This window comes from Anthonomus grandis, chromosome 6 (genome assembly GCF_022605725.1).
Source record: "Anthonomus grandis grandis chromosome 6, icAntGran1.3, whole genome shotgun sequence".
NCBI lineage: Eukaryota > Metazoa > Arthropoda > Insecta > Coleoptera > Curculionidae > Anthonomus > Anthonomus grandis.
In genome coordinates, this window is record NC_065551.1 from 35,634,586 (window position 1) to 35,657,836 (window position 23,251).

The following is a 23,251-nucleotide window of genomic DNA, read 5'->3' on the forward strand; positions in this document are numbered from 1 at the left end:
TAATTATAGGGTGGGAAAGTATAGCTATGAATAGCCCACGCAGTAAGTAAGCTTAAGCCACGCTTTCATTTTTTATGTCACGTGATCGATTGTGTAATATAAAGCAAAGGGTCACGTGATTTTTAAACTCCTCCAACTGTCATGGCGGACATACCAGAGGCAGACAAAGACTTGTCATTACTGTCTTGAGTTTAGTTAGTCTTATCAAATACTGTCAACTGCTTGTAAGAAATTAATTATTTGTTTTTGTCTAAAAATAAATGACAGATATCAAGTGACGTTTTTGTTGTCTTAGCTGTCCAAGATGACAGTAAAATACCGCAACAAGGAAGGAGTTGGCACTACTATCATCAAAGAAGTAAAAATTAATTATTGGATTATTTTTTTGTTAAATAATAAATATCAACCCATAAATGATGAAGATATGATGACAGATCCATTAAAAAGTGTTTAAATTGTACTTTTTAAATAACCTTGCAGGGTAAACAGACCTAAGCCACGCCTTCATTTAATATGTCACGTGATGGATTGTGTATTGTAAAGGAAACGGTCACGTGATTTTTAAAGTCCTCCCACGAACTGTCATGGCGGTTCAAGATGGCTGCCGAGAGTGACATACCAGGGATAGACAAAGAGTAAAAATATAAATACAAATATTCTTTATTACTAACCTATATTTTATTAATAATAATTATTAAATATTATTTAACTATTAAATTAAAATTGGGCATTTTTTATTTATTTATGAGGAAATAATTTCCTGCACTGTTGTGAGTTGATTTATTAAAGCATAAATGTATAAATTAATTAAAGCAGAAGATTCCTTGTCTCAAAAAATCGTCTTTTTTAATTATAGGTTGTAAACATAAAGAGATATTTTAAAATAGTAGTTCCAGTGGCACGGTCATCTTTTTATTTCTGTAAAACCTTGACAACTTTTTCAACATTTATTATTACTATAATCCTCAAGATCTTTCCCAGATCTAACCTACTAATACTACCACTGGAACCATGTGAGATCAATGAAAAAATAATTAAACTCAATACGTTAAAAATCAAGACATTGACATTTTTATTACTGGAATGCCTGGAAGGAATTAAATTATTTATCTCTTATTGGCAATTGAATATCTTCCCAAGTAACACACGATGCGATCGTTGATTGAATAATAGGTAAAGTAATAAAGTAATACAGTAATAAAAATAAAAAGTAAAAAGTAATAAAGTAATAAACTATTATTCAATAAACGATGCGATGGTTAAATAAACGTTTATACCAGATGTACATTTTTGGTTGAACTTTAACGATAAATATCTGATAAAATGTGTGTTTTATGCCTAAGCGGGTAATTTTTCGACGTACAAATAAAATAATTAGACGTCCATAAGAGATTTATCGTAAATATTATTTATTAAAAAACGAAGTACACCACTGCATTTTTTTATACTAAATTTTATTTTAAAAATTTTTGTTCAGTTTTGAGCAAATTTGAATATTTGATCTTATTTGGTATAATTATTGTTTCATACACGTTAATGTATTTCCTATTTTTTTCTAGATTTCATTGTGAAAACCTTCAATTTCCACTAATTTGCAGGAAAAAAATAGGACAACTACTGCAATTTTCATAGCAATACTCCTTGATTTCAAGAATTAAAATAATGTTTTTCTACGTTTTACTTAAAACCTTTAAGGTTACGTGAGAAAAGTATAGATACAAAAAGTATATATTTTTTTATTACCTATAATTTCCTACAAAAAAACGCTTTTTATTAATCTTATCTTTACCCCCCCACCCACCCCGCACGACTTACCAGTAAGACATTATTTTCAAAAATCATTGTTTTCCTAAATAATACGCATGAATAAGAGCTGGTTTCGTCAGTAATATCTAATCTAATAACACAGTTTGTTTATTTAAATTTGATATCATTATATATATGAATATTTATTACAAAAACAGTGCTATTAGATTAAATACTATAGACAAAAAACGCTGATTTTTCAAAAGAATTTCTTACTAGGCAAACGTTTGGGGTGGGTGGGGGGCTAAGGGTTGTATTGATAAAAAACAATGTTTTTGCAGAATATATTCAACAATTAATTTAATAACACTGTTTATTTAGTTTTGATATAATTTTATATTTAAATATTTACTAAGGAAAAATGAGACAAATCTTTGAATAACCCTCGTAGTGAACAAACCTAAGCCACGCCTTCAGTTAGTTGACAGACACCACGTGATCGATAATAAATTGTTAAGTAGACGGTCATGTGACTTTTTAGGCTCCTCCCACAAACTGTCATGGCGGTCCAAGATGGCCGCCGACAGTGACATACCGGGGACAGAGAAAGAGTTGGCATTACTGTCATGAGTTTAACTAGTTTGACCAAATATTAGTTAGTGATAAGTTTCAACTGCCTGTAAGAAATAAATTATTTGTATGAATAAAAAAACTCGTAAGTCAGTGATAACCTTTAATTGCCTGTAAGAAATAATTTTTTTTTTGTTTTTGAAAATATTTAATTTGACAATGAGTCAAATAATTCAACAGTATGAAACAAAAAAAAACTCTGTAGGAGTCTTAATTATAAGTGACCACCATATTTATCACAACACTGTGATTGAAGGGTTTAATTACCCGATCAAATATTATTCTCAGTAATGATTTAGCAACTTTAATAACGTGTGAGATCTCCTAAAAATTATGCAAAAAAACTAAAATTGATCTAAAAATTGTTTAACTTGAGTTTAATTATTCTTATCGGTCAATGATAACTGTTAATTGGCTGTAAGAAATAAATAAACTCTTCCAGGCACTTGTAAAAAAATGACAGATCTCAATTGACGTTTTTATTTGTTGTACTTTTTCAATAACCTCCATAGTAAAGAAAGCCACGCCTGCGTGTCACGTGATCCACTGTGACTGTAAAGCAGATGGTCTTTTGGCAGTGGCTTTTCATTAACCCCCTTAGAGACAATTAAAACCCCTTACCCCCCCCCCCGCCCACCCTACACAACTTACCAGTAAAAAATTACGTTCAAAAATCATTTGTTTCCTTAATAATATGCATGCATAACAGCTGGTTTCGTCATTTAATAACACAGTTTGTTTATTTAAATTTGATATAATTATATTAGTAAATATTTATTGCAAAAACAGACCTATTAGATTGGATACTATAGACAAAAAACGCTGATTTTTCAAAAGAATTTCTTACTGGGCAAACGTTTGGGGTGGGTGGGGGGCTAAGGGTTGTATTGATAAAAAACATTGTTTTTGCAGAATATATTTAATATTTAATTTAATAACACTGTCTATTTAGATTTTATATAATTTTATATTTAAATATTTACTAAGGAAAAATGAGACAAGTCTTTGAATAACCCTCGTAGTGAACAAACCTAAGCCACGCCTTCAGTTAGTTGACATACACCACGTGATCGATTATAAATTGTTAAGCAGACGATCACGTGATTTTTTAGGCTCCTCCCACAAACTGTCATGGCGGTCCAAGATGGCCGCCGACAGTGACATACCGGGGACAAAGAAATAGTTGTCATTACTGTCATGTTAGTTTAATTAGTTTGACCGAATATTAGTCAGTGATAAGTTTCAACTGCCTGTAAGAAATAAATTATTTGTATAAATAAAGAAATTCTTCCAGGCACTAGTAAGAAAAATGACAGATCTCAATTAACGTTTTTATTTGTTGTACTTTTTTAATAACCTCCATAGTAAAAAAAGTAAAGCAGATGGTCTTTTGGCAGTGGCTTTTCATTAATCCCCTTAGAGACAATTAAAACCCTTTACCCCCCCCCGCCCACCCTACACAACTTACCAGTAAGAAATTGCGTTCAAAAATCATTTTTTTCCATAATAATATGCATGAATAACAGCTGGTTTTGTCGTTTAATAACACAGTTTGTTTATTTAAATTTGATATAATTATATTAATAAATATTTATGACAAAAACAGAGCTATTAGATTGGATACTATAGACAAAAAACGGTGATTTTTCAAAAGAATTTCTTAAGGGGCAAACGTTTGGGGTGGGTGGGGGGGGTAAGGGTTGTGTTGATGAAAAACAATGTTTTTGCAAAATATATTCAACAATTAATTTAATAACACTGTTTATTTAGATTTGATATAATTTTATATGTAAATATTTATTAAGGAAAAATGAGACAAATCCTTGAATAACCCTCGTAGTGAACAAACCTAAGCCACGCCTTCAGTTAGTTGACAGACACCACGTGATCGATAATAAATTGTTAAGTAGACGGTCATGTGACTTTTTAGGCTCCTCCCACAAATTGTCATGGCGGTCCAAGATGGCCGCCGACAGTGACATACCGGGGACAGAGAAAGAGTTGGCATTACTGTCATGAGTTTAACTAGTTTGACCAAATATTAGTCAGTGATAAGTTTCAACTGCCTGTAAGAAATAAATTATTTATATAAATAAAAAAACTCTTCCAGGCACTTGTAAAAAAAATCTCAGTTGACGTTTTTATTTGTTGTGCTTTTTCAATAACCTCCATAGTAAAAAAAGCCACGCCTGCGTGTCACGTGATCAATTTGTGAGATTATTACAGAGTGTGATAGATTTATTTAGAGTAACTTCTAAATTGATTTTTGCTATAAGTGACGTAATCATAATACCCAATAAAATAAGTAACTCATTAAGAATTCGTCACGACCATACAGAATTTAATTATGAACATTGCTGACATACCGAGGGCAAACGAAAAGTTCCCTTAACTAGTCTCAAGTAACCACTTGAGACTTTAGACTATCATTAACCCCACTACGGGGGTGGTAATATAGTAAATGGTTCAAGTGTGGGCGGGAAAAACCGGCTGGTAGAGAGGGAACTACTTATTCAATGGTGATCCCGAAATTCCTCTACGCATCCATTATCAAATTATTTGTTACATATGTATGTATATATACTAGTATGTCCCTCCCCCACCCCTGGACGTATACGCTATGTAGGCGCCTCTTTAGGATAAAATCCTAGTTGAGGAACATCGGCGTGTCCTCTTCATCTCTTGTCTGTCCGCCTGTTGATTATTATCGTTGTGCCAGAGTTGTGTGCCAAAGTAAGCGACTCTGTATATTGTACTAAATAATAAGGGTAAGTACAATTTGTTGGTTTTTATTTTTTATTGTACTAACTTGGTTGAGTTATTGAGGGGGTATGTTTTTTGAAAAGTAATTATAAATAAATAAAATTCTTTTTTTAATTGTACTTTTGTCTTTATTGTTTTTTTAAAAATTTGTACAAACAATTGTTGCATTAATTTATATATGTTTTCGAATTTATAATTTCTATTTTTTTTTTTAATTTAATTTTGTTTTTGAGTTTTAAACATTTTTGCCCTGAAGTAGATACTCTGAATATAATGAGTAGAAAGTCTGAATATAATGGCCTATTGGTCACTCACTTTCATTATTACTATGTATGTAGGTATAAATTATTACTACAAAATTATATTGTTAAGGGTAACGAATAATATTCTTATTTCTCTTATTTACATTGAAATAACATAGTGTTGTTCACTGTCTATGTACCTCTGTTTGTATTTTTTGCTTCTTGAGTGACTAATAAACGTTTTTATTATTATTATTATAAAATAATTTTAAAATTTTAGTGCAGGCATTTAATTCAGTTTCTGTGTCCGGAAAAATCATTTAAAAACCCTTTCAAATTAGTTGGAGTCAGATTGAGTGCCTGAGTGCCTATAATAATCCTTTAGGTACTCAATAAGAAAATTGACTAAGTTTAGTATTTTTTTTTAATTTAATACGTTTTGGCATAAGTGCCTGGAATTGATCAGTTAAGTGTTCCTTAGGCTCTTTTAACTAGGTAGAGTTAGCTTAAGTGCCTAGAATAATCTTTTCAGTACTTAAAAACATTTCGAATGCATTTTAAGAGAACTTTTATTATTCACATTCCAAAGTAATTGGGAAATTTCAGTCCAGGCATTTAGAGTTAGGTTGAGTGCCTAAGAAATGAGTAAAATTTTTTTTTTCCAGTTTAGTTAGACACTAACAAAAATGTCCTTTACCCACGTATATTTACTCAATAATCCTACAGAGCCACCCCCGGTATAATTTTAGAAAAACTCCCTTTGACTGAACTTCGAAATTTCCCTTCTATGATGCGGTTTGTTCATGCAAAACCGATTTTTAGTCAATTTAAAGGGCGGCACACGCGATCCAAGTAAATCCAATTAAATTTTTCTCCAATTAGTTAACGGAATTTACGGATATTTTGGGAAATTTAATTGATTTAAAAATCGATCATAATTGGCCCAAGAAACGTGCCTCATATCGCATTAAGTTATGCACATTTTCCATTAAAGAAAACCTTATTTAATGGAGTTTTTTGTTACCAATTTGATCCCAGATATTGAAAAAAAAATAATTAATTAAACATAAATGTTTAACTGAGTATTTTATAGCTTCGTTTTATATTAATTTATTTTATTTGGAAATTCCATTGATATATCTTTTTCTCTTGCACTCATGGAGTTTTTAAGGGAAGTACTAGAAGGAGTAATCGGACCAGTGGCGGATTTGCCGGTGAGGCAAGGGAGGCGACGCCTCATCTTGCATAAATATTTTAAAAAATACGATATTATATAGTAGCATTCGTTTAAAAAATGAAAATCAATCAATATTTAAGACCTTTTAAAATTAATTTCGGTAAAAAAGTAGTATATAAATCCGGTAAAACCTATTGGTCAGCGGTACTCAACATTTAACTTTATGAACGTGCTCTTTGAGCTATACCCGCCCGCGCAATCACAAAATATCGCCAGTGGCGAATCGCCACCGACTGGTTCGATTGAGGCGATCTTCGCTGTCGCCGCATGAAAAACCGAAAGATACCCGGTACGGAACGATTTCAAAGTTGGAAAAGCCCGCTGGCAGTCAAGTGGCAGGCGGAGAACAGCACGAATAAATTTTTTTTTGAATAAACATGAAATATTTGTTTTTGTACTGTTTGTAGTGTTAAATGTTTGTGATTTAGACTTTACAAAACATTTTTAATTAATTATAAAAAGTTATTCCTGTTTTTGGCCCTGAATATGACCCACTACTTTGCTGGAAATTCCGTTTTCCAGAAGAACGGAAAATGAAAAAAGAGAGATTCTTACTATTGGTAGACCTCAGCCATCTTTATGCAATTTAAAAGAAGATAAAAGATCAGGTAAAGAAAGGGCGATGATAATAATTTGGAAACGAGTAGTTCAAATTTCACGTATGGCAATATATTTTTTTTATATTTCATCTTTGAAATATTAGTATCTAGTAAACTTCTACTAATAATGTAATATAAAAAATAATCATAATATTTATGTTATTATTTTTTATTTAATAATACTAATTATTTTTAAGAATAAAATAACATATTGTTATAAAATCTAATCTATTTTAATATTTATACATATACACTTTAATTCTTGTTTCCTGCCATACATGAAGTTCCAAACCACATATACTCAACCGATTTAAAGTAAACCTACTTATGCCAAATTATGTTTTTTTTTATAATTTTTTTAAATGACTAAATATATAAAATTGAGCTTACTATACCTTTCTTCATTATTCATCCTCTTTTAAATGTTGATCGACCTAAATATTAGAAAATAATGATTATATTATATTTATTAAATAATCATAATCTTAAGCTAAATGCTGCAAAATCATGTGTAATATTGTTGGGAGAGAACAAAGCCAGAATAGCAAATATTAATCAACATTTAAATATTATGATAGATAATGAAAGGTTGCCTGTTGTCACAGAAGTCAAGAATTTAGGTGTTTACCTTGACACAAGATTAACTTTCGAAACGCATATAAAAAAGAAACTTTGCATTGCCTATTTAAGATTGAAGAAAATATATCAAGTAAACAGATTTTTACCCTCAACAACAAAATACTATTTATGTAACTCTCTTGTTTTATCTTTGTTGGATTATGGTGACATCATTTATCACAGCTCTTTGACTAACAGAATTTCTAAATCTATTCAGAAGTTGCAAAATGCGTGTTTGCGATTTTCATATAATATTTTGTATAGAGATTATATTACTCCACACTTAAATAAATACTCAATATTATCTATGGCTAATCGACGTACGCTACATTTAACCAATTTTATTTATAGAGTTTTAAAATCCAAGCAACCGCCATATTTATATCAACTTTTCATATCTAGAGATCACTATCACCAAACTCGCTATACTGGCAATTTTCTTGTACCGCAACACCGTTCTGCAAATTTCCAAAAATCCTTTGCTTTTGTGCACCTCAAATATGGAACAATATTCCAGTTGAAAAAAAAACTTTAGCAATATCTACATTTTCAAAACACATTAAAAATAAACTTTTGCAAGAGCAACGTACAATTTAATGAAAATGTTGAAATTATCTGACTATTTGTGGCTAGATCTGTGCGTTCTCTGTCAGTCCAATTTATAAATAATAATGAATTATTAGTGCTATTCTCCTAGTGACCTATGGGGGGTTCTTGTGCTTGACCGGATACCAAAATTATTGTCATAAACTGAAAATTATTAACTTTATTGTTAAGTATAAATAGTGATTTTTTTTCTTTAGGTTTTAGTTTTTGGGGCGCTCTACACATTTCTGAAAATAAGTTCCAGACTTGTGAATCGGTTTACTAATCGCAGGGTAGTCCTTTATTTATCATCAACCGAGATTATTGTTATATTTAAAAATGAAGTGTAATTTATTTTGGGATAAATAAAAAGTTTTTGAATTTTGAATTTTTTTTTTTTTTTATTTATTTCAAATTTTCCTTAAACCATTTTTTTTAAAATCTTAAACATTGTAAAAATATAGGTCGATCAACCACAATAGTACTAATTACGTTTCAGGCTCAAAGTATCTTGGTTCCTTTCAATCATCTTGGTACAATACCCATCCTTGGTTGTGTGGGAGTATATATGCTCAAAAATTATTTTGTTGGCTATGTGTTCTTCTTTTACATGTAAAGTCTGTCTGGGTCAAAGAAGGATACTATGACCTTAAAAATTTGAAACGATCAGCAAAAAAGCATGCGGAATCAGGCATTTAACATCATTTATTAATTTAAAAAGACTAGAAAAAAACATGTCAAGAATAAAAGATTTACTACAGGAAAATGTTTCACATTGTAAAATCATATACAATGAGAAAGTTAGAAAAAACAGAATGATACTTTTGAAAACACTTCATATATTAAAGCAATTATCTGGTTACAAAATTGATTTTTTTTACATTTTTTTTCTTAATACATATTTATAATATTGTCTATTTCATAAACTTAATAAACACACAAGTCCAATATATGAATAAACTTCTAAGCAATACTTATATTAGCATTGGTACCGAAGTTACATTTAAAAGAAATATGTTATTGTAACAATGTGGCCATAGAATTACATATTAGTAACTTTGTTAATAGTGTAAGGATTGCTTAACCATTCTAATAAATTTATAATAAGAAACTTCTTGTTTTATTTCATAAGACAGATCATTATAGGTTTGTGTCGCTGCGTTGATTGGGTTTCTAAGGGCAATGTTTGTTCTAGCACTACTTAGTCGAATATTGTTGTTTCTTAGATTATGTGCATGTATTTCACTAGAATAAACAATAGTGTAATTTAATTTTTGTAGCTTATTAATTATTTTAAATATTAATTTTGCTTGTTCTATTTTAAGTATGTGACTAATTGAGTGGATTTTCAATATTTCAAATATGTCCCCCGCATGCATAAAATAATCAAGATTAAATAAAATCTTGAGTACTTTACTCTGCAAAATTTCAACTCTTTGAAAATTGTACTTACAACAGGTTCCCCACACTGGGATTAGGTACCGCAAGTTTGAAAGAAAGTAAGCATTATATATTTTATATTTAGCTGCGTTACTTAAGAAGTGCTTACATTTATAAAATGCTCCTGTAAAGGGAATTATCTTACTTTTTAAGTAGTCAATATGAGCGTTCCAATTAAGATTCTCATCCAGTGTAAGTCCCAAATATTTTATATTATTTACATTTTCTAAAGTCGCACCATTTAGACATATTCTAACTTGATTTATTGTCTTATTTTTCTGTTTAAATAGGATATATTTGGTTTTGTCCAAATTTATTTTAAGATTATTTTGTAGTAACCATTGACTATATTTAGTTAGATCATCATTTACCCTATTAACCAATCTATCACAATCATTATCCGAATACAATAATACAGTATCGTCAGCAAATGTATAATATTGGGCGTCTAACCCTGCTACCCGTAAACTCAGAACATACAGTGAGTACAGTAATGGTCCCAACACTGACCCCTGAGGGACACCACAGTTAAATGTTAAGATATTACTTTCTTTATTATTGACATATACATATTGTCTTCTATTAAGTAAGTATGACCCAATCAAGGACAGTGCAGATCCCCGAAAACCCATTTCTTCCAGCTTGTTTAATAATATGTCATGATTAACTACGTCAAATGCCTTTCTTAAATCGACAAAAACTGCTATGACAATTTTGCCTTGATCTAAATTAGCTGACACATAGTTAAGGAGATCTATAGTAGCACTTAAAGTGCTGCTGTTTTTAAGAAACCCATATTGGTATAAATCGTATGAGATATATTTTTCTATAAATGACATCATCCGCCTCTTAATCACTGTTTCGATAATTTTTGAAAAGACACTTGTTATAGATATAGGCCTGTAGTTATTTAATTGGGTTTTAGGACCAGATTTATGAATTGGACATACTTTAGATATTTTGAGGTCAGGAGGAAATTCGCCTATGCTGAATGCATTATTTATAAGTATGACTAGTATATTTAATATGTACTCTTTTATATTAGTTAGATCAAGTATTGTAATTTTATCATGGCCCGGAGCCGTTTAGGCTTAATATTATGTTGCTTATTTTATTACTGTCTGTCGGCTCAAAAAATATGCTATTATCACATTTAATCTCCTTAAAATCTTGTTTTAATATATTTTTTGTATCAGTCCGCATGTCCTCGATTATGGTCGCACCTACCTCCGTAAAATATTTGTTCAAACTGTCTGCAATTTTTTTATCATCATTTTCCAATAGACCATTAATTTCAATTTGGTTTATTTTTATTATTTAAAAACAGATTTATTGTATCCCACTGTTTTCTTGTATTTTGTGCTGCTTGGGCCCATTTGTTTTTAAAGTACGCATTTTTTAATGCTTTTATTTTATTATTTAGTGAATTTTTTAACCTTGTAAAATTTAATTTGAAGTTATTATTTTCTGGAGCTTTTTTATATTTCTTATACGCCAATTCTTTTTCTTTAATTAAAATTAATAAGTCTGGTGTTATCCAATCATTGTTTTGTCGACATTTAATTTTTTTATTAATTGTTGATTTTATTTTACAATTGCTAATTACGTTAATTAAATTTTGAAATGAATCTATATTTTCTTCTATTAGCTTATCTTGGAGTTTTTGTTTAAATTTTTGTATATTTAGTACGGGACGTTGAACAAATATTCCAGGCTTGAATTTCCTTATATTTGCGCTTATTTCTAAACAAATTTTTCTATGATCAGATAAAGAAGTATCTTCTACACTAATATCACATTCATTTTTTTTGTTAGTAGTACAAATCACATGATCTATTATTGTTCTACTTTGTGAGACTCGAGTGGCGCTGGCAGGACTAATCTCATTGACAAAACAAAAATTATTTAATGCAACCATATTTTTATAGTCTTTAGTAATTATAGAGTCTTGATCTAAAAGATTAATATTAAACTTAGTAACTTAGTCACTTAATTGATACCACTAAACTCCTAGCAAAACAAGAACTGTCATTTTGTGGTCATCGAGAGGGTGAAGGTTCGGAAAATAGGGAAAACTTTATTGAAGTTTTTAATTCCAAAATAAAATATAATGAAGAACTACGAAATCATATTAAAAAGCTTGGAAAATCATTTTGTTCCAAAACCATTCAAAATGATTTAATTTTTTGCATAAGTGAAGTTATTAAAGAAGAGATTAATCAGCAACTTAAAGACACGAGTTTTTTGCCGTAATTGTAGATGATACCACCGACATTACTGAAAAATCTCAGTGTGCAATGTTACTAAGATATGTAGAGAAAAAATCTGTGAATATTTATGAACGATTTTTGGGTTTTTACGATGTGAGTGATGACCGAACTTCAGAAGCCTTATACACATTAGTTGCCAGCGTTTTATCTCGATTTAATTACAGAGAAAAGCTCGTGGCACAGTGCTATGATGGAGCAAGTGTCATGGCTGGTCACATTAACGGTTTGCAAATGAAAATTAAAAATGATGCTCCTGAAGCAACTTTTATTCACTGTTCAGCCCATAAACTAAATTTGGTACTTCAAGACGGATGCAAATCTATTAAGGAATGTCGAATATTTTTTGCTACTTTATCTGGAAACCCTAATTTCTTTCATCAGTCGGCCAAACGAAGAGTGGTTGCAGACAACCTGATTGGTAAACGAATCCCGTCCTTTTGCGAAACCAGATGGGCATCCAGATCCAAGATTGTTTTGCTACTAACAAATGAATACCTCAACTTTATCTCTGTGTTTGAAAATATTATGAATGATCGATCTTCAGGTGCGGTCTTTATTAATAGTGCTAAAATCTTTTTTAGAATTTGAATTTGTATTTCTTTTAAATGTGTTTAGCGAAATTTTCTTAAAAACAGATTTTCTTTATGACATTTTACAAAAAAAAAAACATTTGATGTTGTCCTATGCAAAAAATATGTTGATACATGTATTACGCAACTGAGCGAATTAGGGACGGATGATATTTTTTATAATTTAAAAACAATATCAGCTAATTTAGTTAATAATGCCAAACAAACCATCAGTTTTTCATATAATCTTAAAGAAAAGTCTGACGAAAATATGAAAGGTCTTTATTTTGAAATTCTTGATACAATAGTTGTACAATTAAGAGAAAGATTTAAGAACTTTACAGACATACAATTTTTAGCGCTAATTAAATGCAATAACTTTATAAAATTTAGAAAGATATTTCCTGAAGATTTGTTGGCAAACCTAGTTAAAAATTACAAAATTTTTGAAAAGGAAAGACTTGCGTTAAAAACTGAACTGAAAATAATATTTGGCGATGAACAGTTTTCAGGCTGTAGTCCGCAACAAATATTTAATATTCTCACAACTACATAAAAGATGTTTTTCCGTATACAACTAAACTTATTATGCTCATATTAACTTTACCTATTGCAAGAGCAAGTGTGAAAAGACATTTTTCTTGCCTTAAAAGAATAAAGACTTACCTTCGTAATACTATGAATCAAGACCGGTTATCTGACCTTGCACTCTTGTGAATCGAAAAGTCGCTTATTAATGATATGACTGGTTCCAAAACAGACGAAGAAGACTTTTATGAAAAAATTATAAACACTTTTTTAGTAACTAAAAATCGAGCCCTTGAGTCTTGAGAGCCTTATTTTGCAAAAAGGAGTTAAAAATATTTAAATAATTTAAATGTGGATGTATTAAATTTTTGGTCGTTTTATAATACCTGTTACAGTCCATTGTTTTTAAATTATATAACTTGAAAATATATTATAATTCATTTTTGGGGTTCGCCTCACCTACCAAAACCCTCCAGATCCGCCACTAAATCGGACATGCAAGTGCGATACCTTATCTTAAAGGCAATTAAAAATACTTTTTAAAAATGAGAAAATTCAATATGGCGCCCATAAGAAAAAATTAAGTTGATGATGATCGAAGAAAAACGAAACGTCGAATTAATTTTTTTTTGCGTCATATTGTAGTACATAAAAAATGGCAATAACAAACTGTTTTTAGTTTTCCGATGTCTTTTAAAATAAAGTCGGTAGAAGGTAATTTCGTTTTTTTTTAATATCTCCGGAAGTATCCAGAATTTTAAAATTTTTTAAACGTCATTTTATTAAGCTCCAAATTGCGCAACTTTGCCTCTATTTAACCGACCCCGTAACTCTTACGGTTTCCGAGATCCCAATGGTCACCCTCGAATTTGGGACACCCTGTACTGTAATAATTAATATAGAAACGTGCCTCATATCGTATTAACTTATGCACAAAAACTATTATGTTATCTTTTTTTTGAGCTAAAATATCTGAGAAATATATTCATTAATTGAAAATAAGAATGCGTGCCTCGTGACCCATTAAGTTATAAAAGTGGGTCCGTGGTACTCTGGGGTCCATTTCATGTGGTTTATAAGCCCTTAATACTAATTCCGGTTTCCTTCCTTGACGGTCTCTGAATGTGAACTTATATGAAGTTTCCCACTGTTTAGCTCTCATTGATATAAATTGCGAAGCGTTTTTTACAATTTTGCACCACGGAATTATGTTTATTTTTACTTTTTTTTTTGGGGGGGGGGGGGGGGGGTTAATTGAATTTAGTGCTCCTCGGGGCTCAAAACATTTAATTGGCCTCGTCGGTTAATACTCTTAGATAAACAAGACCGTAGAGCAAAGAGTGCAATTAGACAAGTCAAAATGACCTTAAGGCCAACTAATTGTTTCTTAAGGTCACTGTAAAGTTACTAAAATCGTCGTTTTTAATTAAAAATTATTCGCCTTTTGTGTTTGTTGCTTCAATCGAGTCGCTTTTCCATGGATACAACCGCTTTTACACCGAATTTAATAATAGCAGGAACGTGTCTCTATGTGTTTGTGTGAGGGAGAGAGAGATGTAAATTATAAAGGTGGGAATGTAATTAATTTTGAGTGCAGAATAATGTTATTTTCTTTGTTTTTAATTGAGACATTTATGATAGGTTTTCGTTTAAATGGATTGTTAAGGTTGAGATTTTTAGGACGTATGACGATGTTTCTTTACGCATTTTTTTATAATTTTTGATGTTGGACACATCATTGAATTTTTACCTAATTTTTGGTTTTTATCGCACCTCATCCCTCTCAAGTGTCCTACTACTTTTCTTTAGAAGAGTTTCTTTGTTCCTCTTTAAATTTCCCGTATTGCATATGAGCTTCATGTTCTTTATATTCAACATTAATTGTTCTTCTTGTACTTGTTATCACAATATTTACAATTAGTCTCATAGATCACAGATTTTTCATTGATTTTAAAGTCGCCCTAGATCTGTTTTAAGTGCCTGAACTAAAATATGAAAAATTTGAAGTAGGATTTATAAGGTTTTAGAAAAATCCTAAACTTAGTCATCATTTTTTTTCCAAATGCTTTTGAGAAAAATTAAAAAATATACAATTGCATGTATACAATGTCAAAAAAAGGGAAAGAAAGCAAAAAAGTATATATATAAAAATATACAAAAGTGTTCATTAAAAAAGTATAAAAGAAAAGTAAGGTAAAGAATCCTAAACTCGGCCAGGTTTTCTTTGAGTACTTAACTGTATAAATAATTGTACTAATTTTCTCTTAAAGGTGCTAAGGAAAGTTTATTATTATCATTGGTTTTAATTTATAAATGTGTATATATTTTTGCAGATGTACAATTTTTCTTATAAACCTGTACATAAATGCACAAAATTAACATTTTTGAAAGAAAAATTGTACAATTTTTAACACCCGTTTTAAAGTAAATTATTGAAAATATGTAAATTATTTACATTTTCAATAATTAATTTTTAATGGAGTTTATAAAAATAGTACTAATTGGTTTAGTACAAATCAGTACAATTCTTTACACCCATTTTAATTAATTAAATAAAATGTTAATTATTTTTAAAGGAATTCGTAGAAATTTTATATCAAGACAAAATTTGAAAAAAATATTTATGAAACATTTTTGAAACATTCAAAATGTTGTACAATTCTTCAGCAAACCCTAATTAACCAACCAAGTTTGTACAAGCTTACAGTTTTGTTATAATAAAACAATTGTACTTATCCTGAAAAAAATCAAAAATTTTCCTGTGCAAAAGAGGTACAAATTGAACATTGTGCATTTTTGTACTGGATCAAAAGTTTATTGTTGACATTCTAGCGCATCTCACCTCCCCATTATGCCTTGAATCATCTTGAAATGTCACTTTTCAGATGTAATTAAATTAATCATAGACGTGAATCATCAATTCATTATGATTGTCATTGATTCCTAAGTCTTAGATAGGTTTTCATGCCAAAAAAGGGGTCGAAAGTTAATTTTTTGGCATTCTACCGCATCTCACCTCTCTAATATCCATTGGATCGTCTTAAAATATTACTTTTTGTACGTAATTGAGCCAATTACAGACGTAAAGCATTAATTCATTACGATCGTCAATGAATTCTGACTTTCAGATAGATTTTCATGCCAAAAAGTGGGTCAAAAGTCGATTATTTGGGCTTCTACCGCATCTCACCTCTCTAATATGCCTTGGATCATTTAAAAATGTTACTTTTTGTACGTAATTGAGCCAATTACAGACGTAAAGCATTAATTCATTACAATCGTCAATGAATTCTGACTTTCAGATAGATTTTCATGCCAAAAAGTGGGTCAAAAGTCGATTATTTGGGCTTCTACCACATCTCACCTCTCTAATATGCCTTGAATTATCTTGAAATGTCACTTTTCGTACGTAATTGAATCAATGAAAGACGTGAATTATTAATCTATTGCGATAATCATTGATTCCTAGATCTTAGATAGGTTCTCATGTCAAAAAAGGGGTCAAAGGTCCATTTTTTGTAATTCTACCGCATCTCACCTTTCTAATGTGCCCTGAATCATCTTGAAATGTCACTTCTCGTACATAATTAAACCATTTACAGACGTGATGCATTAATTCATTACGATCGTTGGTAATTCTTCGAAGTAGGAATGATTCTTGTACATTTGACAAAAATCACTGAATGAATGACTCTCCTCGATATACACAGAATGTACAACATTCATTGATCTGACTAGTAATGAGGGAAAATAGTACTTTCGCAGACTACTGTCTGATAATCCTTTACTTTTGATTAGGCTATAGTGTAATAGGCTATAGTGTATTAGAACGTTTTGAAATATTATAACCAGGCTGATTCCTGGCATACCAATCAGGTTAATATTACTCTGTAAAAACAACTGCATGTTTATCTGCATCTCCAGCTACTGCACAGTAACTCATGGCTAAATCGTGCTTCTGATTACTTGAAAAAAAAAACAAAAAAGTTGAAACAACACATATTCGCCGGTAAAATTTATCCTATTCCTAATACAACCAAAACCTCCTGCTATTACATAAATTAAACTCTACTAAAACAAATCTTAATTTACCAATATAATATGCAACGTTAATTATTATACTGAATGCACCCCATAATCATCAACGTATTATAGGTGAGCCCCATCAAAGTTTTCCACATTAGTCGACGTTTTCCGGTTCAGTAGCTTCCCGATCGGTTTCCCGGCCCGATTCTTCGTTAATAGGAAAATGACTTGCTCGTTCAATCTCGTCGCCTAAATGGCGAATTACGGTTTCAATTTTGGTCATTTTTTCATTGACGTATATACGTGAATCAAGTGCAAAGCAAATTAACCGTCACCTGATCAATTGACTTGTATTTGTTTCATTTTTTTTTAAATTGTTTATGAGGCAGTCGAAGGCCCTTCTGAGATCACAGAAAATACCAACAGGGTGCAGAATGAAGTAGATTTTCCGACCAAGAGCTCGTGTTTTTTTTTGTGATTGGAATAAACCATGGAAGGAATTTGTTTATTTAGGAGAGGAACCTTCTGAATACTGAACTAGGGAAGAAAAATTAAAAATTGCTTAACATGCTTATAAAAAGTTAGACTGCCTGGAATAGGTTGAAAAGTGACAGTAATTACTTGGAAGAAAATAAAAATTATTTCAAGAACTTGAAAAGTGTAACTGTCTGGAAAAAACCTTTACCAGTAACATTAAATATACCAGTTTGTATAGGGTATCCCAAATTCGAGTCGGTCAAATTGAGGCTTATTAAAACGCCCTCTTGAATTTCAAAAATTCCGAATAGTTCCGAAGATACGAGGTCGGTTAAATTAAGATAAAGTTGCACAATTTGGTGCTCATTAAAGCGCCCTTTTGAAATTTCAAAAATTCCGAATACTTCCGAAGATATTTGGAAAAAACCGAATATTCGCGATCTCATTTTTATTTTTTTACGACTCTATTTGAATAGATATAACAAAATAAATTACTCATTGTCATTGCTACTTTTTCTATATTAGAAAATGGTGTCGTCAGATTTTCAAACCGACATTTCGTATTTGAGCTGTCATCATCAAGTTTGTTTTTTTAAACACGGCCCTGGATTTTTTATTACGGATTTATGAGCCCCTTATGTTCCTAAACCAACACTTTTATATTAATGACAAAAAATGTAATGGGATTAAAAACAAACGCCTGTTTTTATAATAATGCATTAATAAAAAAAGCTTAAACACTAACATAAACAGAGGTTTAAAAATAACACAATTAAAGCAAATATTCAAATATAATTATAGTAATCCGCCTGCTTGGATGCATTTTCGTGTCAGTCTGCAAATTTTATTTTGATAAAGACGGTTTTGAAGAAATCCCCAAAGAAAATAATCTAAAAGCTTTAAGGGGACCTTATCTTCTTTTATAATATTGTGGCATTATTATAGATTTTGAAAAAATTTGTCATAAAGCTTTTTCATTACATTTTGAATGCTCTTTAGTCAGAAAAAAAAAATTTTGAATTTGGAGCATATTTAGAAAAATTTTTTATTTTAGGCCGGATTTTGTTCGAAAATCGATAAATGCAAATAAACAAATTTTCTGTTCATTTTAGAGTCAAATCAGTTACAACCTTTGCGAAAGGTACTCTGAAGTAGTACAGGTTGGAAAAATAAAAAATTTAAATTTTTCCATAGGGCTCTTGATAATTCGATATTAATGATTATTAGTTTTTTACAATTTTCTCCGATTCTGTGATAGCTAGAATTAATTTGTTTTAACATACGGATGCCTCGTAGTATTCTCGAGAATTTTTATTTAAAGCAAAAAGTTGTCAGAGTTACAGTTTATTTAGAAAAAAATAAAAACCATTTTTTTGAAATTTTTCGTCGATTTTCGGCAAAAAAAAAATATTTTTTTTCTTAGGTTTTTCGCTGGAAATTGCCAACTTAGGGCTTACATTAAAATTTGTCAATAGTTATTTTAGGAAAAAAAATGGCACCGTGGGGCAAAACGAGTTTTCTTTTATTTTTTTTCACATTTTTACTAATATCTCGACTTCTATAGCTTCGATTCAATTCGTTGATGGTTTCTATTATTCCTTATTCTCCTCCTGTTAATTCTTTTCATATTTTATTATAATTGCCTTTCGAAATAAAACTGAAAAATTAGAACAATCGACATAAAAACCCGGTTGTCTACATAGACTCTTATGGGACCTAATATTTTCCCTTTATATTATGGCACTCGTATAAATCGTGGATAATTTTGTCATAAGGCTTTTTTACATGTTTTTAAATGGTTTTTAACCAGAAATAAGCAATTTTTAATTCGGAGCATTTTTGAAAAAATGCTCATCTTAAGCCCGGATTTTGCTTCAAATTCGAAAAATGCAAATAAATAATTTTTCGGTTTAGTTTGGAGTCAAATCGGTAATAACCTTTTTTAAAGGCACTTAAAAGTAGTATATAATAGAAGAATAAAAAATAATAATTTTTTCATAGGACCCTTGATAATTCGTTATTTATGTTCCATGGTTTTTCTCCATTTTTTCCGGTTTTATGATATTTGCTTTTAATTTGCTTTAATTCAATTTGTCGATGACATCTTTTATTCCTTATTCTGTTAATGCTTTTTGAATTTTATTACAATTGCTTTTCAAAATAAAAAAATTCGACGTAAAATCTCGTTTGTTCTATTCCAATATATAAACCCTCATGGAAACTTCGCTCTGAATATTATGGCATTGTTATAAATTGTGAATAATGACGTCATAAAGCTTTTTTATTGCTTTTTGAATGGTATTTATTATTAATTAAAAAAAAGTTAAAACCGTTTTTTTCGAAATTTTTTCGTAGGTATACCCCCCCCCCCCCCCGTTCGATTTTGGATAAAAAAAAATGGTTTGTTGATTTATTTGATATTTATGGTTTATTTAGGATACAACTAATAAATTAAAATAGATAAGTGACATTTGACTTTCAGTTTAGGTCAGGTGACTACCGTAACTTTTATGCTATTGGTCCGATTCTGTTGGAATTTGGTATTCAGGCTTTATTTAGGATACAATTAATATATTTTAACAGATATTTGCAATATAAGACAGTATATTGACACACAACGTGACTATATAACAAATTCTGGTTCTTTGAAGCATGATACCCCAACAACTGGTCCTCTCTTTCCTTGGCAGATAAACGTTAGCCCCCCCGACTGACCAGACCTAAGTACACCTGATAATTTTTATTTTTTTTTTAAGAATTCCCTATTCACAGACAAGACCTAAAGGTTCCAAAGTGGACCAAAAGTATAGGAACGAAGCGACTATACTTGTGTATAGGAGCGTAAGCGACTTTATAATATGTGCGCCTCGTCCAACCCCAAAGTTTCGTGTTTTTTTACATATAAAAATTCATACCTTTGACTGTATGGGCAGTGAAGCAATAAAATTTGTAAAAAAAAATCGGTCAAATTCCTTTCGCTCGCGAGAACTCAAATTTTAAGTTTTTAAGGGTTATTAGGGGATTAAGAGCTGTATAATTTTTGGGCCAGATCCGTATACAGGATGAGCCATTATAAACAAGTAAAAGTGAGTAAAAAAAATTGAAACTGCTTCAGAGGCCAAACTATAATTTGAATAAGAAGAGTGCTTAAGCGAAAAGTTAGTTTTATAGAAGAAATGACATACACATGAAAAACATTTTTTTTAACGAGTTCTGGCATTTTTGGTATTTTGGAATTTTTTGCTAAACGGTACTTATTTCGGAAAAAAAAATTATGAAAAAAAAACTTCAATATTTCTCTTTCCAATGCCATATAAAGGAAACCTTTGTGAATCATACAGGGCGACCAATGATTAAGTTTTCCCGCATGAAGGTCCGACCCAAAAATCATATTTTATTTAATAACTTTCTAGTGGCGACTTATATTTTTAGGTAATCAATACTATAATAAGTCGATTATTTACGTGTAACTAGAATTCTTCTGACATTAACAGTTTTTGAGATATTTGAATTTTCGCGCTTTATTCATTTGCTTCGTTCCTGCACATTATTAGAAAATGAAACATCAAGTCTCAAATCTTAAATTTTCTTTTACAACACATACTAAAATTTCAGAATTATAGCTATACAGATTGAATAAACAAACAAATAATAATCCGAGGGGAGTTTTATTTTAGGAAAAAAGTGTCTTTCGCCATAAAACATTAATAAAAATTAATCTCCCCCACGTTTCTATTAATTCCAGCCACCGTCTAAAGTTTTTCGCTTTATGATGAAAATTATCATCCTACGGGCATCATACAATGCGGATTATACGTTAGAACGGCCGGACGTCGTGAGCGCCTGCTTTTGTTTTATATAGTCACACTGTCAACACAATTAAATCCCTTTTTGCCTGAAAAGCTACCAAAAAAAAGTTTTTCAAGGAAAAACATAAAAAAATCGCCCGTGTGTACCTTGAATCTGTTCACCAATCCCGGTTACCGAGCATTTAACTTGATTAAAACAAGGATAAATCCTTGGGGATGATAATGTGGCCTATACCTAGTCCGGAATAATTCGATATTCTTAAATGTCTCTCTATTTAACTTAATGTGTTTAAGGTTTATTTTTTCTTTATATTATAAGTCGGGTTTTCTTGTTTGAAAAGGAAGTGCAACTGCTACGCCCGTTTTTTCCTCTTAGAACAGCTTGGATTATCGTGTCCGAGTTTATTAAACACGTAATATATCACTTTAAGCCTTACGAACTTTCTATAAAAGAGATACTATATAACGAGATATATAATATTTTTCTTCGATCTGTATAAGATAAATCAGGTTTTAATGTTGGCACTGTAAAAAGTGAAATTTTAGAAAATGTTTTGAAAACTCTAATACGACTTGAATTTTATTGTGTCTGTTGGGTATATATTTAAGCATGTTTGAAGGAGTACCTAGGAAATGCATAAACTTAGGAAAGCAACCAATTTCCTGCTTCACCAAGAATGATTATTGAACATGTTTTAGACTATATACTGTTAACAATATTTTTTATTTTAAAATTTTATGCTTTCCTGCTATGCTAAAATTTTATCATTAGCTGATCAACAGATTGTTAAAAATTGTCACTTTCTACGTCAACATTTATCATCTATTTCACGGTATATAACTTTAAAATAGTATTATTTAAACCGGTTCTAACGGTATTTACTTATGCCCTTGCCCATGTAATATCGTGGATGGGTTGAGGCAATAGATCCGAGTATTTACTTTCAGGCTCTGGATAACGATACAATCACGCGTCGTCATCGAATTTCACATGCGAGTTTCATTGGCAGACCCGTCACTCACTTATGCCCGGGTATACTAATAATAATATTATCGTTTAATAATATATAAACGAGAAGGAAATGTGTTGGGCCTATTATTAACGTTAGCATTAATGGGGAAGAAACAATCACGTTTTTTTTTATATTTCAACAGGTGAACTGCTATTGGCGGCCATATTGGATTATTTCACCCTTGTGATGATGTGTAACGAAAAAAACGAAGGAAAATTGACTTTTAATGATTTTTTCATTTTATTTTTTAATGCAAGTTTTGTGACGCCCCTGTATCTTTTTTTAACCAAATATTTAGTCTTTTAAAGTGGTCCTTCCTCTAAAATAAAACCAAAACTAACCAATAAATAAAGGCTACTAAAAGGGAGTAATCGGTAATTATGTTAGGGCTTATAAACATAATTTTTCACATGAAATTAAAAATATGTCAAAAACGGTTACACTTAGGTATAGAACATTATACACAAAATATACCTAGAATTGCACGTGGAAGCCAAAAATGTAAAAAATATACAGGGTGTTCCGTTTAAAATAACGAAGTTAACATCTACTTCCGGTATAACCGAAAACGTCGCAAATGTCAAAATATTTTAGTTGTGTGGCCCCCATCTATTGTGTCATGTTGCCAAACTTTCAAAATTTTTGAAAAATTAATTACCGAGATATCGATCGCGTCTATTCGTTGTAAGACACCTGGTG

The 23,251-nt window shown here is 30.6% G+C and overlaps 1 protein-coding gene across 2 annotated transcripts in view; it reads left to right on the forward strand.

Moving 5' to 3' along the window:
- The first annotated feature begins 4,942 nt into the window (after nucleotides 1–4,942).
- Nucleotides 4,943–23,251, forward strand: part of LOC126737731 (uncharacterized) — a 35,874-nt gene continuing 17,565 nt past the window's right edge. Inside the window, exon 1 of one of the 2 annotated variants that reach the window (XM_050442744.1) lies at nucleotides 4,943–5,109. The gene's annotated coding sequence lies outside the window, so the exon portion shown is untranslated. Of the gene's footprint in view, nucleotides 5,145–23,251 lie in introns of both variants that reach the window. The other variant, XM_050442743.1, reaches the window with a different exon arrangement.